Genomic DNA, 16156 nt, shown 5'->3' on the forward strand with positions numbered 1-16156 from the left:
GCTCTCACCGCATCTCGGGCAGGTCGGCCCGGTGTTTCTCGAGCCATGCCTATAGAGCTTATCCCGAACGGGTAGCGCTTCTCGGTAGCACCGCCAGGCCAGGGATCTCTGGAAATTGTCCATAGGTCCCGGCCCGAAAGTCATTTCAAACAGGCTGGTCAGGTATTTTTGAAACGACTTTCGGGCCGGGACCTATGGACAACTTCCAGAGATCCCTGGCCTGGGGTGCTACCGAATAGCGCTACCCGTTCAGGATAAGCTCTATAGGCATGGGTCGAGAAACACAGGGACGACCTGCCCGAGATGCGGTCAGAGCGACGAAACCGTTCTGCACGCGATCGTGCATTGTCCAACAATCTCCGACCTGTGGGCTTATGTCGAACGACTGCTGTCACGTGTGGGACGTGTCGGTTTATCAGCCAAGTCTGATAAACCGACACGTCCCACACGTGACAGCAGTCAGATAGATAGATAGATAGATAGATAGATAGATAGATAGATAGATAGATAGATAGATAGATAGATAGATGAGATAAGAAAAGAAATAGAACAACAATTAACAATTAGACGTTGAGCATTTGTATTAAATGGTCAAAATTTAATTATAGCTAAAATAACATTAACAGCTGTTACATTTTGTTATTTTTGAGGTAGATTTGCATTTATCTCGTTCCATATAACAAGCATCGTCAGAATGATTTGGAGTTTATCAGAGGAATATTGATAGGAGGAAAAAGGAAAAAGGAAAAGAAAAAAGAAAAAGGGAAAAAAGTTACATTTTTGTTTCCTCTAAAGGTTGCTCGTGTGTGTACATTTATTTTAGCTATAATTAAACTGTGACCATTTAATACCAATGATCAACTTCTAATTGTTAATTGTTGCCCCATTTCTTTTCTTATCTGAATATATTAAACCACAGTTTACCATTAAAAGTTACCAATTACTATTAACCTTATAGCAAGGCCTCTACATAGTTAGGTAATACACCAGTAATGCCTACGGATACATTTATCCCTTAGACAGTTGCATATTATTTTCATCAACAAGATAAGTAACGTTTTTTATTTAACAATATTATTTAACTTTTGATCGTATTAAGTTTGATTATTATTATTTTTATTATTGTTGTTGTTGTTGTTAAAATATATTGTTGTTAAAAAATTATATATAATTTCTTGATAATTATTAGTTATGATAAGTATATCTATATATTTATTATGCTTTATTATAATTTTTTAGTGTGATTTAACCTATTACATATAATTTAACTTGAGAATTAGTTTTGTAAGACAATACATTATTTAATAGTTAGATGGTCTATTTATTACGTAGTATTACATTTAAGTAAACTAGTTTAAGATAAATCGATATTTTGGTTAACTATTTTATTGAGTAAAATATTAAATCTATAGATACTATTTATATATTAATAATATAGTTAGTTTATCTAATAGGTGTGAACTATTTCTTATTTTTTATACTAATATTTATAGCTTGTACTAACATTATGTATATTACTTAACATTAAAGTTTTTAATATAAATTACTTAATGAGTATAAAATTATATTTAGATATTTATTAAATAAATTAATTAATTAATAATTTAATTTAATGAATATAGTTTAAATTATAGTATTTAGTTTTCACTTAATGTATATTTTGTATCTTATATATATATATATATATATATATATATATATATATATATATATATATATATATATATATAAACTTACTTGGAGGAAAGAAACGAACCGACGCGAGGGCGCTCAGTCATATAATAACAATTTAATAAATTAAATATATGCATGCATGCATACATATATGTACGTACCTAAATCTATATGTATATATACAAGCATATATATATATATATATATATATATATATATATATATATATATATAATATATATATATATATGAGTACAGGACACCACAAATAAACGTAGAACACAACGAGAAAGGAAAACATAAAAACAAACTAGGAAACGGACTTTTTTTAACAACGAAAAAACAGAGTACAAGACAAACAATACAAGGAATATTCCCCTTCATCAGCTGTCCCTGGCTCGACTCAATGCGTTTGTCGAAGGTAAGGACAGAACTCGATCCGGCCGAAGCAGTCCTTCCTGCAAAATGAATTAAATAAAATTCTTTTGCAGAGGGGTAAAACAAAGAAAGAAAAAAAGTGACAAGAGCAGGAAGTAAAAGCAATACAAATAAAAATACAGTACACATAAAGAATAAAAACAGGACAATGAAACCAACATTGAGGGCTATTTTGTAAGCCTAGACGATGGAAAAAAAGATATATATATATATTTCAAATATTTTAATTAATTTTATCTTATTTTTTAAACGAGAATATATTTGTTAAGATATTCCGTATTTTACAAGATTATTTATATGTATTAATTAATTTATCTAATTAATTATTTTATTGTTGTTATCTTTAACCTGAAGAGAGACTATATTTATATTGAAGTGATTTTACTACTACTACTATTAGTATTACTATTATCATTTCTTAAATATAGCCACGAAACACGTGTCGATATTCTACCATATATATGCGTTTTATTTATTATTTTGCACATTACTTAATCATTGTTATATGTTTTATCTTATATTTAATCTTTCTATAATATGTAATTTTTCTAAATGGCGTAATTTAATTTTTCATTATTGAATTGATAAAAGGTGCTTTTTCTAATTTATATATATATATATATATATATATGTTATATTTTTGGAAATTTGATTTAGTATTTCTAAATTGAACTTACCCTGTAAGATTTTACCTTGATCGCTCCAGCTTTCTTTTTTGTGTTATAGAATAAAAATGAGCGCTCCACTAGCACTGTGCACCAGGGAAGAACAGAAATCAGTGATCCGATTTCTCTGAAGTTGTGGTAGGGGCTGAAATTCATCGCAGGCTTTCAGTACAATATGGGGACTTCTCGAGAAGTCTAAAAATTGCCAAACAAGAATGAAACACGAAGAGGGAGAAGGGTGCCAATAACCTCCATCGCTAAAGTGAAGATTTCAAGAGCTCAAGAGATGGTTCTGGCATACTGACGAGTGAACATTGATGAGGTGGCATGTTCTCTACAAATTAGTCATGGTTCTGCATACGAAATTATCCACGGCAAACTTCGCTTCTGTAAGGTTTGTGCGACATGGGTGCCAAGATAGCTTGCAGAAGTGCATAAACGGAGTTTGTGGATATCTGCCAACGCTTACTCAACTGCTACAACGATGAAGGGAAAGTGTTTTTTGGAAAGAGCCACGGATGAGACTTTGATTCAGAATCGAAACAGCAGAGTATAGAGTAGAGACACCCAAAATCACAAGCGTAAAAGACATTAAAAACTCAAACTTCCAAAGAATAAATTACATTAACTGTTTTTTTATGTGTAAAAGGGCCTATGCAAGAACATTACCTGGAAAGTGGGTCTACAGTCGCCAGTAACAGTAGAATGTTAGTCAACAAATTGAAACCAGTAATTTGCACCAAACGCCGAGGTCTACCATCAAATAAGTTTTATTGTAGCACGACAATTCACGCCCACCCCATATACGGCCGCCCACACCATTGAAACCATTGAAAAATTTTATTTTTAGCTGCTGGAAAACCCTGCATACACTCCAGATCTCTCCCCTTCCGTTAATCACCTCTTTTGGGTCGCCCAAACATCCTTTACGAGTTCGTCGATTTGCTGTGAAGAAGAGCAAGAAGCGACGCATGAATGGCTGCGTGACCAGCCGAAAGTCTTCGATAGAATAAGCAAGTTGTGAACCGCTAGAAGTGCATTGAAAAGACAGGAGTGAATACAAGTGTCCATATGATTTTTGACTCACCCTCGCGTAAGGGCGTGCACATATATGCGTGAATGTGTGTACATAAAGGTTTCATTTTGCTTGCACTGTATTGCAGAACATTCGCTTCATCAAATTGGACGTAGATTAAAATGATTTCGATGCCTTCCGAGAGTCCCGTGTGCTTTTGGCTCGCATGCTTTGCTACGGTTGTGTTAATCACATAACCATGAAGAATCGACCTAGGCTTCTCTCTGCAGTTTACCAATTCTATAATTACTAATATTTCTTACCCCAACCAACACTGAAGAGCATTGTTGAATCTAGCTAATACGAAACCTAACGTACTAATTATTATAAAGATACACTGGTTATTTTGTTTTCAAGAGATCTCTTTACTACTTTTCGTGGTTGTAATAGCTGGTCTGTGTTCTTACAACAGTGAGTAACCCACTAAAGGGCAAATGTTTCCCTTTAAGTTTTATCAACTTCCGAAGATCAGTTCTTTGAGCTTATGCTTCATCCCCCATCTACTCAATTTCACTCAGAGAATAAGGGTTACCAAAATCACTTCGTAATAGTATATTTTATGGCATACAAATCGACGTAATATATAGTGTAAATATATAGTGTAAACATTCAAACATCGACACTATTTTCCCAGATAATGTTGCATTTCACATAGAATGTTTTGTCTTCCAAATTCATCTTTGCTTATAAGTTGGCCTACTCATTTTAGCAGTAAATTCTGGTCCGCAAAAGTTCAATTTGTATATCGGAAAATAGTACAGCCTGTTAGTAATTTTACTTAGTAAAACCTTGGGGCTTTTTTATGCCATTACAAATAAATATATTTGTATGTATTAATATATATTCGTGTATACAACATGTGATACACTCCTGTATTTTGGGAGCGTACGTGAATGTTTCTTATCAATTATGGGATTTCAACAGATTCTGAACGTGTGTAAAGTCCATGAAATTACAAGTTCGTAAAATATTTTGCAAATTGTGTGATGCCTTGTAGATGTGTTATGCGTATGTATAGTATACCTGTTGAATTTAGAACTGCCGTACAAGCTACTAGAAGTAAATGTTTGTTATGCGTATTGTTCTTAAAATCAATATCATGTCTTAAATTTATCCTTGTTGGATATGTGGCAAGGTGGACGAGGGTGTCTTGCTTGAAAATTCGTCGTTTAAATTGTTGTTTGTGCATACAGAGAGAGCGGTTTACATCCCTAAATTTCAAAATGTTCGCTGTTGAAGTTATGCTTTTTTCTCTGATATAGATATACAGATTTCGTCTACTGCCTCATCCCTTGTATTTGCTGAGCTTAGATATGATACTCAATTTAATTTGGGTAGGTTGTCGACGTTTCATGCCATATTAGGCAAAGAGATTAGCATCCCTTTTATTCTTATATCTAAACGAACCCAAATGGTGTGTCTCTCGCTTTGAAGGTATTTCCTGTCATTCCAATGTGTGTGTATATATATGCGTGGGTATCCGTGTATATATATATATAAATTAAATTAGAGATAAAACCACTATTAGGCAAATCAAACAGTGAAAAACATAAACCAAAACATAAAAATAAAAATAATTAATATAATTTACAAAATATATAAAATATGAAATTTAGAATTTAAAAAATTTTAATTATTTAAATTTAAAATTATTATTTATATTTTATTTAAAAGCAGCAGAAATATAACAAAAGCTGTTACTCAGAGTTTCACGTTCCCATTCGTCGGAGTAACAGCTTTTGTTATATTTCTGCTGCTTTTAAATAAAGCATATTACTCTACCTCTGGTATTTGAGTACTCTTTATTCCACCTTATTTCACATTTATGTGGTTACTCCGCTATATATATATATATATATATATATAGATATATATATATATATACCATACTGGTTTCAACAAATTTGGGGTTTGCGCTGATAAGGAAGAAATTGAAGATAAGCAAGAAAGTTCAGTAAAACATGATTAAAACATCAAATGTTCATACAAATACCAATATTCAATAAATTTAGAAAATGATAAAGGTTCAAATATTTGATGAATTGCATATCGATTATATTTGATTGAGTTCAGTAGCTTCCAATAACTTATATTAACAAGTGGTTATGATGATGTATGGACATTTGATTTTTAAGCGTGTTTTACCAAATTTATTCTTATACTTTCAATCTCTATGAAACTTTATTGTGTACCATTGAAAATTGGATGCAAAAATTTGTTAAAACCGCTATGGTAGTTTAATAAGCGTATTAAAAATAGTTATACTAACAAGTAGATACTATTAAATTTTAAAACTGAACATTGGAGTTTGTTTGAATATTTCATTTTTAAACCAGTTTTACCGATTTTTCTAGGGTATCTTCAGTATCTCTTAAACAGTTTTTCTTTACTATTGACAAGCAAAGCATTGTTGAAACGGGTATGGTATTATAATACGTTTTGAAGGCGGCGCTCTGGCAGAAACGTTAGCACGCCGGGTGAAATTCTTGGCGGTATTTTGTCTGCCGTTACGTTCTGAGTTCAAATTCCGCCGAGATCGACTTTGCCTTTCATCCATCCGGGATCGATAAATGAAGTACCAGTTGTCCCCTCTGTGTTTGGCCCCTTGTGGGTAGTAAAGAAATAGGTATTTCGTCTGCCGTTACGTTCTGAGTTCAAATTCCGTGGAGGTCGACTATGCCATTCATCTTTTCGGGGTCGATTAAATAAGTACCAGTTACGCACTGGGGTCGATGTAATCGACTTAATCCGTTTGTCTGTCCTTGTTTGTTCCCTCTGTGTGTAGCCCTTTGTGGACAGTAAAGAAATAAGAATCGTTAGCACGCTGGGCGAAATGCTTAGCGGTATTTTGTCTGCCGTTACGTTCTGAGTTCAAATTCCGCCGGGTCGACTTTGCCTTTCATCCATCCGGGATCGATAAATGAAGTACCAGTTACGCACTGAGGTCGATATAATCGACTTAATCCCTTTGTCTTTCCTTGCTTGTCCCCTCTGTGTTTGGCCCCTTGTGGGTTGTAAAGAAATAGGTATTTCGTCTTCCGTTACGTTCTGAGTTCAAATTCCGTGGAGGTCGACTGTGCCTTTCATCATTTCGGGGTCGATTAAATAAGTACCAGTTACGCACTGGGGTCGATGTAATCGACTTAATCCGTTTGTCTGTCCTTGTTTGTCCCCTCTGTGTGTAGCCCTTTGTGGGCAATAAAGCAATAAGAATCGTTACCACGCCGGGCGAAATGCTTAGCGCTATTTTTTCTGTGCTTACGTTCTGAGTTGGAATTCCGCCGAGGTCGATTTTTCCTTTTGAGGTGGATAAAATAAGTACCAGTTGAGCAACGTTACTCATGGATATGAGTATAAAAGCTGCACACCTCTGCCAAGTCATGTCAATCCAGTGTGCCAGAATACGATCACCAAACCAGTATGTTCTCAAGTTCAAAATCACGGCCTCCACCTCAGACCGTGGTTGTTGGAGAGAACATGCTGAGGCCTTCGTCCTTCATGTGGACTGAACATGGCCAAAGAAAAAAAAGAAAGAATACGATTTATCAGTTGAAGCTTAAGCATTCGATCGTAATTTTAACAAGATCGATAGAACAAGAGAATCGATGACCCAACTCCCCTATCACTAAAAGGGTAAAGACCCACTTCAGTTATGACTGACCATGGGATTGTACCTACAAAGTCACCCTCCGAGGCACAAGTCCGGGCAAGGTTTTTATGGAAGACCAGCAGTCACCCATGCATACCAGCCTCCTCCTCTCCACACCACAAAGGAAAGGGAAAGGCCGATACAGCTTGGTGTCAGTGACGTGGCAACTCATTGCTACAGCTGAGTGAACTGGAGCAACCTGAAATAAAGTGTCTTGCTCAAGAGCACAACACACAGCCCTCGTCAGGAATCGAACTCACTACTTCATGATTGTGAGTCCGATGCTCTAACCATTGACCCATGCGCTGCAACAATAAGCAATATATTATGGACAACTAAGGATTAAGTACTTACGAGCTGTTACGTGAAAAACAATACAAAATCTAGGTAAATATATAAAAACACGAAACAACAAATTATTTGTTGCGTGATTATAAATCGATATTTATCGGAAATAAACAATCTGCCGGAATGCAAAACACAAGTTTTATATAAATATAAATATATTTGCGCACGCATGTGTGTTTGTGGGTGCTTGTGTGTGTGTGTGTGTGTGTGTGTGTGTGTGTTGTGTGTGTGTGTGTGTTGTGTGTGTGTGTGTGTATGCGTAAATAGGGAACAGCTTTTCTTTTGCACAGGCGCAGGAGTGGCTGTGTGGTAAGTAGCTTGTTTACCAACCACATGGTTCCGGATTCAGTCCCACTGCGTGGCACCTTGGGCAAGTGTCTTCTACTATAGCCTCGGACCGACCAAAGCCTTGTGAGTGGATTTGGTAGACGGAAACTGAAAGAAGCCCGTCGAATGTATGTATATATATATATGCGTGTGTGTGTTTGTGTGTCTGTGTTTGTCCCCCTAGCATTGCTTGACAACCGATGCTGGTGTGTTTATGTCCCCGTTACTTAGCGGTTCGGCAAAGGAGCCCGATAGGATAAGTACAGGGCTTACAAAAGATTAAGTCCCGGGGTCGAGTGGCTCGATTAAAGGAGGTGCTCCAGCATGGCCGCAGTCAAATGACTGAAACTAATAAAAGAGTAAAGAGAGAGTAAAGAGATATAATATTCAAAAACACGACTATGTTCATGTTTGATGTTTTTTGTGTATACATATGTATATATGTTCATGTTTGATGTTTTTTTGATGGTTTTTGTTTGTGTATATATGTCGTAAATCTTTATGAGTTCTTTATGTTTGGTCCGGAACAACAGCGATTGTTAATCCTATAGTTTCATACTCCGAGCCTTTTTTGATCGTCTTAATCTTAAAATAAACTATTGTAATGGCGTGTTGTCCGTATGTTCTACACAAAGTTGAAAAACGTCTTGGCAATAATTTTATAACTGATAAAATTATTAACTCCGGATTTAAAATTATACACCGTTAAATCCAGATGAATTTCAAGATATGATTTTTTTAACACTTTTTTTATTATTTTTCATTATATATTTTTAAGTGTTAAGCATTTGTGTGCTTAATTTATTGAGTATTTCGCTATTTTTATTCTTTTTTACTTTTACTCTTTTATTTGTTTCAGTCACTTGACTGCGGCCATGCTGGAGCACCAGCTTTAGTCGAGCAAATCGACCCCAGGACTTATTCTTTGTAAGCCTAGTACTTATTCTATCAGTGTCTCTTGCCGAACCGCTAAGTTACGGGGACGTAAACACACCAGAATCGGTTGTCAAGTGATGTTGGGGGGACAAACACAGACACATAAACATACACACACACACACAAACGTACACTCACACACACACACACACATATATATATATATATACGACGGGCTTCTCTCAGTTTCCATCTACCAAATCCACTCACAAGGCTTTGGTCTGCCCGAGGCAATACTAGAAGACACTTGCCCAATGTGCCACGCAGTCGGACTAACCCGGAACTATGTGGTTCGTAAGCAAGCTCCTTACCACACAGTCACTCCTGCGTTCTTATTAGTAAAGTTGCTGCAATTATTCTTATTTATTGTGTAATTTGATATAAAAATGCATGTGCTGTGAACTAACAGACTACATTATAATGAGTTTAAATGGCTCCTTGTTTTAAATGTATGGACTAGCAGCAGGAAGCATCGCCCTTGTTTGTCTGACGTAGGCATGTGACTTATGTAAATTACATCATTTTGGTCCCTATGAATTCGTCACAACGGCGAACAAAAAGAAAGCTGAGAGACATAACCATGTAAGAAGATGCAGAGGTCTTGCAAGGACAATTCTTCATGGAAGCAAAGTTAAGAAAAAAGAAGAAAGGCAGACAAAGGTTAAATATAAAGGATATTAAAGATTAAATTATATATAATGATAGAGACTACTTATATGCACTAAATGTATGTTTTTGCCAATGCTTACACTAATTTAAACTTTAATTTCCTTTATATTTAACATTCACTATTGGTATCACTACTCTTTCTGTTAGCTACTTATGACGTTATATCATATAACGTTTTTTTTAACAATATTAATAGTGTTCTGTCTATCGCTATACAAATCCATCATTTTTTGCTAAAATGTCTTATTGACGAGTTTCGCTTTTTTCACTTTTCTGAGGAGGAGATTGCATTGTTTATACCATTTATTCTTTTGAATAGTATCAGTGGAATTTTCGAAACATGTGTCGAAAGTAAAAATATTTGATTACACCTGCGTTAAACTCCATTTATTTATTCATATATTATTCAAAATATTCCACGTAAACACGAAGTTTCTACCTTTATAAACAAGGAGTTACAACATCTTTACTTGTGCGATTTTTGCTACCCTGGTAACTATTTATTTATTTTTTCCGTGTTAATTGTTAACAAGGTAAAATACACTCATCTATTTATAATACTTTAATCAGGTTTATTAATAACCTGCTAACTGAAGAGTTACAGCATATGGAGTTATTGAATATTAACGCATCTCTTAAGGACATTCCTATTCCACCTAAGAATGTTTTCCTTAAACAACTTGTCAATAAGATAAATTCATTCATCAACCGAATAAGATGGCTTACCTTTTTCTTTGACAAAAATGACACTCAACAACATGCTAATGATAAAACATCTGAGTTCAACAAGTTATTTAAATTTAAAAATAGTCCACCGCTTAACCCAAGATTGAAGCAATTTGAATATGATCTCTGGTCCATTGTAAGACATGTAAATTTTCAACGATCAACACTAAGAAATAAACATCTGAGGTATCTTCGCAACATCACCAAAGAAATCAATTCTATGGATACTATGTTGGTTCAATCTGATAAGACTGGAAATCTATACATACTTGATAAAGACTATTATTTGGAATTACTTAAAAAAGAAATTCAGAAAAAGTATAAAATTGCTGATAAAAGAATACTTAAGAAAGCCAACATTGAGGCTATGAAAATCATGGTGAAATATAACCTACAAATGAAGACAGAACCACTTGATCCTAAGCTACCTCGGTTCATTTTGAAGGATCGCAAACTAAATTTTTTTACTAACCCATCATTAAGGCTTATCTGCCCTTCTAGCTCTGACATCGGTATCCTTAGTAAAAATATGCTAGATAAATATATTCCTAATTTAATCAAACATTAAAACTTAGTTTATGGACTAATTCGTTTGAAGTAGTTAACTGGTTTAGTTCTATTACCAATAAGGTGAGTACTAAGTTTATCCAGTTTGATATTTCTAATTTTTATTCATCTATCAATCCAATAGTACTTAATAAGGCTCTTTGGCTTGCTCATAACAAAGCTGGTCTCACCCGAGAAGAAATTAATGTTGTGTTGGCAGCCAGAAGATCTATTATTAAATTTGATGGTAAGTTGTGGGTCCGTAAAGACACACCAGATAGTTTCGATATACCAATGGGAAGTTCTGATTCAGCACAGATAGCTGATTTGGTCTGTATATATATTCTTTTTGAAATGGCTGAAGAGTTCCCTAACATTTATGGAGGTCTATATCGTGATGATTGTTTACCTCCAAAATGTTTCCAACCAAAAGGTACAAAAAGTTAAGAATAGTTTAGTTAATTTTTTCAGTAGAATGGGCTTAAAATCGTTTTTGATGACGATATGACGAAGGCCAACTTTTTAGATATTACACTTAATTTACACAGTGACACTTACTTCCCATATCGTAAACCGTTAACCAATCTAAAGTACATTAGCAAATTTAGTAATCATCCTGGAGCAATTACTAAGAACTTAGTTAAGAATATTTCATTTAGATTATCTAAATTATCTGCTAATGTTGATATTTTCAATAATAACGCTAAATTCTATAACTCTGCCTTAATTAAAGCAAGTTATACAGAGAAGATTTTCTACATTGATTCTGCTCAGTCTAATTGTAAATTCAATAATGTAGATAAGATTTCTAGTCGTAAAAGAATTATTGATTACAAACATAAATTACGCACCGATACAAAGCGAATGAAGGCAGATAACCCTTATTTAATCCCCTATTATCGATCTAAAAGTAAATATAACACCTTCAAAAGTAATTACGCTATGAATACTAGTAAAAATATTTGGTTAATAATTCCTTACAGGAGACAAATTAAATCTAATCTCCCACTGCTGTTTCGTCAAGCTTTTGCTGGGAATTTTCCAAACAATTCTAAATATTACTCTACTATCAATTCACATAAGGTTAGGATAGGTTTTTCAAACACAAAAAATCTCTTGCAAATTATCTCTTCACATAATAACAAACTGTTAATTATTAATACATTTACAAATACTAACATTAATTTAGCTAATACCATCCAACCCTCTAGAAATATTAATAACAAGGTTATTGTATCTGAAGTCAATTCCAATAGAATTAAGTTTATGTCAAGTAACTCTAAGATTAAAAATTCTATATACCAGTGTATAATCAGTACTCGTAATAAAGTACGATTTTACATTGGAATCACATCGTTAGAGTTATCTAAGAGAATTTCTATTCATTACTCAACATTTAGGGATAGAAATAAACGTAATAGTACCGGTCTCAGCAAACTGATTTGGGATTTAAAAGACCACAATGAACAATTTCATTTAGAATAGTTGATTCTCTCAATTTCGATACCATATGACAAAGGCAAGGAATTCTGTCTTCTCTGCAATTCTGAGCTATTTTTCATTATTTTTTTCTAAAAAATACTCTAGTAAACACGGTTATAGAGCAAGCCTACAGATGTAAGCATTGGCAAAAACATACATTTAGTGAATATAAGTAGCCTCTATCATTATATATAATTGAAACTTTAATTTCCTTTATATTTAACATTCACTATTAATATCCCTACTCTTTCTGTTAGCTACTTATGACGTTATATCATATAACGTTTTTTTAAACAATATTAATAGCGTTCTGTCTATCGCTATACAAATCCATCATTTTTTGCTAAAATGTCTTAGTGACGAGTTTCGCTTTTTTCACTTTCCTGAGGAGAAGATTGCATTGTTTATACCATGTATTCTTTTGAATAGTATCAGTGGAATTTTCGAAACATGTGTCGAAAGTAAAAATATTTGATTACACCTGCGTTAAACTCCATTTATTTATTCATATATTATTCAAAATATTCCACGTAAACACGAAGTTTCTACCTTTATAAACAAGGAGTTACAACATCTTTACTTGTGAGATTTTTGCTACCCTGGTAACTATTTATTTTTTCCGTGTTAATTGTTAACAAGGTAAAATACACTCATCTATTTATATATATATATGTATATATATGTGTATGTATGTTTAAGGTTGAAAAGGAAAAGTATTTTAAAAAACCTCTTAGTTTCACCGAATTGTACCGAAATATCGATCCATTTTTGTTGCTTTTTTCTTGTTTATAATCACCCTGCATTATCTTATGGTTAATACCGGAGGCGCAATGGCCCAGTGGTTAGAGCAGCGTTAGACCAGACCGGGCGTTGTGAGTGTTTATTGAGCGAAAACACCTAAAACTCCACGAGGCCATGTCACTCTCTGTGTCACGCTGAATATCTCTGAGAACTACGTTAAGGGTACACGTGTCTGTGGAGTGCTCAGCCACTTACACGTTAATTTCACGGGCAGGCTGTTCCGTTGATCGGATCAACCGGAACCCTCCTCGTCGTAATCGACGGAGTGCTTCTTTTTTTTTTAGGTATTATAATACATTTGCTTAAAAAATTAAAAACTACAATTCGATTTAAACACAGATACATTTCCAACCCTACATTTGTTCATGTGTGGGAATATATCTCTTTTCTTCAAATATTTTTATGTATTTGTATGTGAATGAGTGTGTGCGTGCATGTATGTTTGTATGTTTATGTTTATATATACACACGTATCTGTCTATATCATTGTATATAACTTACACATATTTGTGTCTATGTATATCTACACATGCAAGAATACAAGACACTTTTATTATCATGGAGTTGTTAGTAAATTTATACCAAGAAATTTACAGAGCTCAGAGTGAGGCCGGTTGGATGATTGTCGTAGATATATTTAGTAAGAACATTCAAATAGTTTTAAAACAAAGTTAAGAATAAGGTATGGCAAACACATATTTTCAAATGCATCAATTAGTTATTAGAAATAATTTAAATGCAAAAGCAAGACATCAACAGCAGTAGCAAGTGGAGGCGCAATGGCCCAATGGTTAGGGCAGCGGACTCGCGGTAGGAGGATCGCGGTTTCGATTCCCAGACCGGGCGTTGTGTGTATTTATTGAGCGAAAACACCTAAAGCTCCACGAGGCTCCAGCAGGGCGTGGTGGCGACTCCTGTTGTACTCTTTTGCCCCAACTTTCTCTCACTCTTTCTTCCTGTTTCTTGTCCCCGACTTCCTACGCAACGGCTGAGACTGAATGCGCATTCATCTATCCGTCGATACTCTCGGTGTCGGGGGTTGGCCTGCTTTCTCTTCTGCGGGTCTTACGAATAGCAAAGGACTACGTTTCGGACTTCTCCCAAGAACGAAGACCGCTTCGCTCAACAAACAAACAAACAGCAGCAGCAATTTCTAATAACCACAAGAAGATTTTAAAGACGAAACATTTTTAAAAGAAGAATTTAAAGAAAGACTAAGAATTTTTTCAAATAGATATTTAGACTCTTTATTTGTGCTTGTACATATAATGGTTTACTTGACGTAATTTAGGATATAGGTCATTCAGAAAAACCTGCAAAGTATTAAAAAATGAAAAACTTTAGAAATCTTTAAAACATATCAATATTTATCTATATAAAATACAATGTTTTCAATTCAAATACCGGGAAACAAGCAAGCTGAGAACTAAACAAAGTGAAGCAAATTAGATAGATAGATAGATAGATAGATAGATAGATAGATAGATAGATAGATAGATAGATAGATAGATAGATAGATAGATAGATAGATAGATAGATAGAGAGATAGATAGAGAGATTGATAGATAAATAGATAGATAGATAGATAGATAGATAGATAGATAGATAGATAGATAGATAGATAGATAGATAGAGAGATTGATAGATAAATAGATAGATAGATAGATAGATAGATAGATAGATAGATAGATAGATAGATAGATAGATAGATAGATAGATAGATAGATAGATAGATAGATAACCAAACACAGACAGATAACTACATTTTACTCTGAAAGAACCTTAAAAGATAAGAAATATAATGGTTAGCTCGGCTCTACGAGGAGGTGGTGATCGTTAGAACACCTTCGATCACAAGTCCACTCAGTCGAGTGAATTGCGATTAAGAAGAACAATGCAACTGTTAAATAATTAATGCAATTGTTATATGAATAACTAATTTATTCACAAACTAATAATATCTAACGTGATTTTTTTAATTGTCTTCAATGTGTGCAGCGTGTAAAGTCCGTCTCAGAATTCACAATAGAAATACGGCTGCCCAATAATAATCCATTCTACTTGGAGCACAAGGCCTATAATTTGGGATACAAGGGACAAGTCGATTACATTAACCTTAGTACTCAACTATTTGTTATTTCATCGACCCCGGTGCGCAACTGGTTGTTATTTCATCGACCCCGAATGGATAAAAGTCGATCTCGGCGGAATTTGAACTCAGAACGTAAGGAAGAAAAAATGCTGCTAAACATTATACCAGTTTGCCACATTCGAATGTCAAATAACATCCTTTCTGCTAAAGGTAAAAGGTCTGAAACGTTGAGGGAGGGACTAGATGATTACAGCTGATACATATTCTGTAAACCACCGAAGGGCAAATGCAGCCTCGGCGGAACTTGATTTCACGAATATCCAACAATATCGAGAGTAAACTTACCAACGTATACTGTGTCTTCGTCACCATACAAACCATGATGCTTTATAGCATGTTCGCAGATATGACATTGCTTTTTAGGAGCCTCTCCAGATGGTAACCGCACGAACACACACATATATGTGTGTGTGTGTGTGTGTGTGTGTGTGTGTGTGTGTGCAATCACATGGCCTCGTGATTAGAGCAGGACGATGTGTGTGTTTATGAGGGAAACTCCTAAGCTCCACGCGGCCCCTGCAGAAGATAATGGCGAACTACAACCGACTCTTTCACCACAACTTTCTCACAGTCTTTCTTCTGGCATCTAGAAGCTCACCTGCGACGGACCGGCGTCCCTGCCGGATGGGGAACCTACTCCAATGAAACCGGGGAACCGGCCCTTATGA

The 16156-nt window shown here is 34.6% G+C and overlaps 1 long non-coding RNA gene across 1 annotated transcript; it reads right to left on the bottom strand.

Annotated features, from left to right (window-relative positions):
* Positions 1-14564: 14564 nt before the first annotated feature.
* Positions 14565-15855, bottom strand: LOC118761269. The gene is made up of 2 exons (XR_004997253.1): positions 15774-15855; positions 14565-14649 (listed from the first exon to the last, which is right to left on the bottom strand). It is a non-coding gene; the product is annotated as an uncharacterized LOC118761269 (long non-coding RNA).
* Between the last annotated feature and the right edge of the window lie 301 nt (positions 15856-16156).

Source organism: Octopus sinensis, unplaced genomic scaffold (genome assembly GCF_006345805.1).
Source record: "Octopus sinensis unplaced genomic scaffold, ASM634580v1 Contig11232, whole genome shotgun sequence".
Lineage (NCBI taxonomy): Eukaryota > Metazoa > Mollusca > Cephalopoda > Octopoda > Octopodidae > Octopus > Octopus sinensis.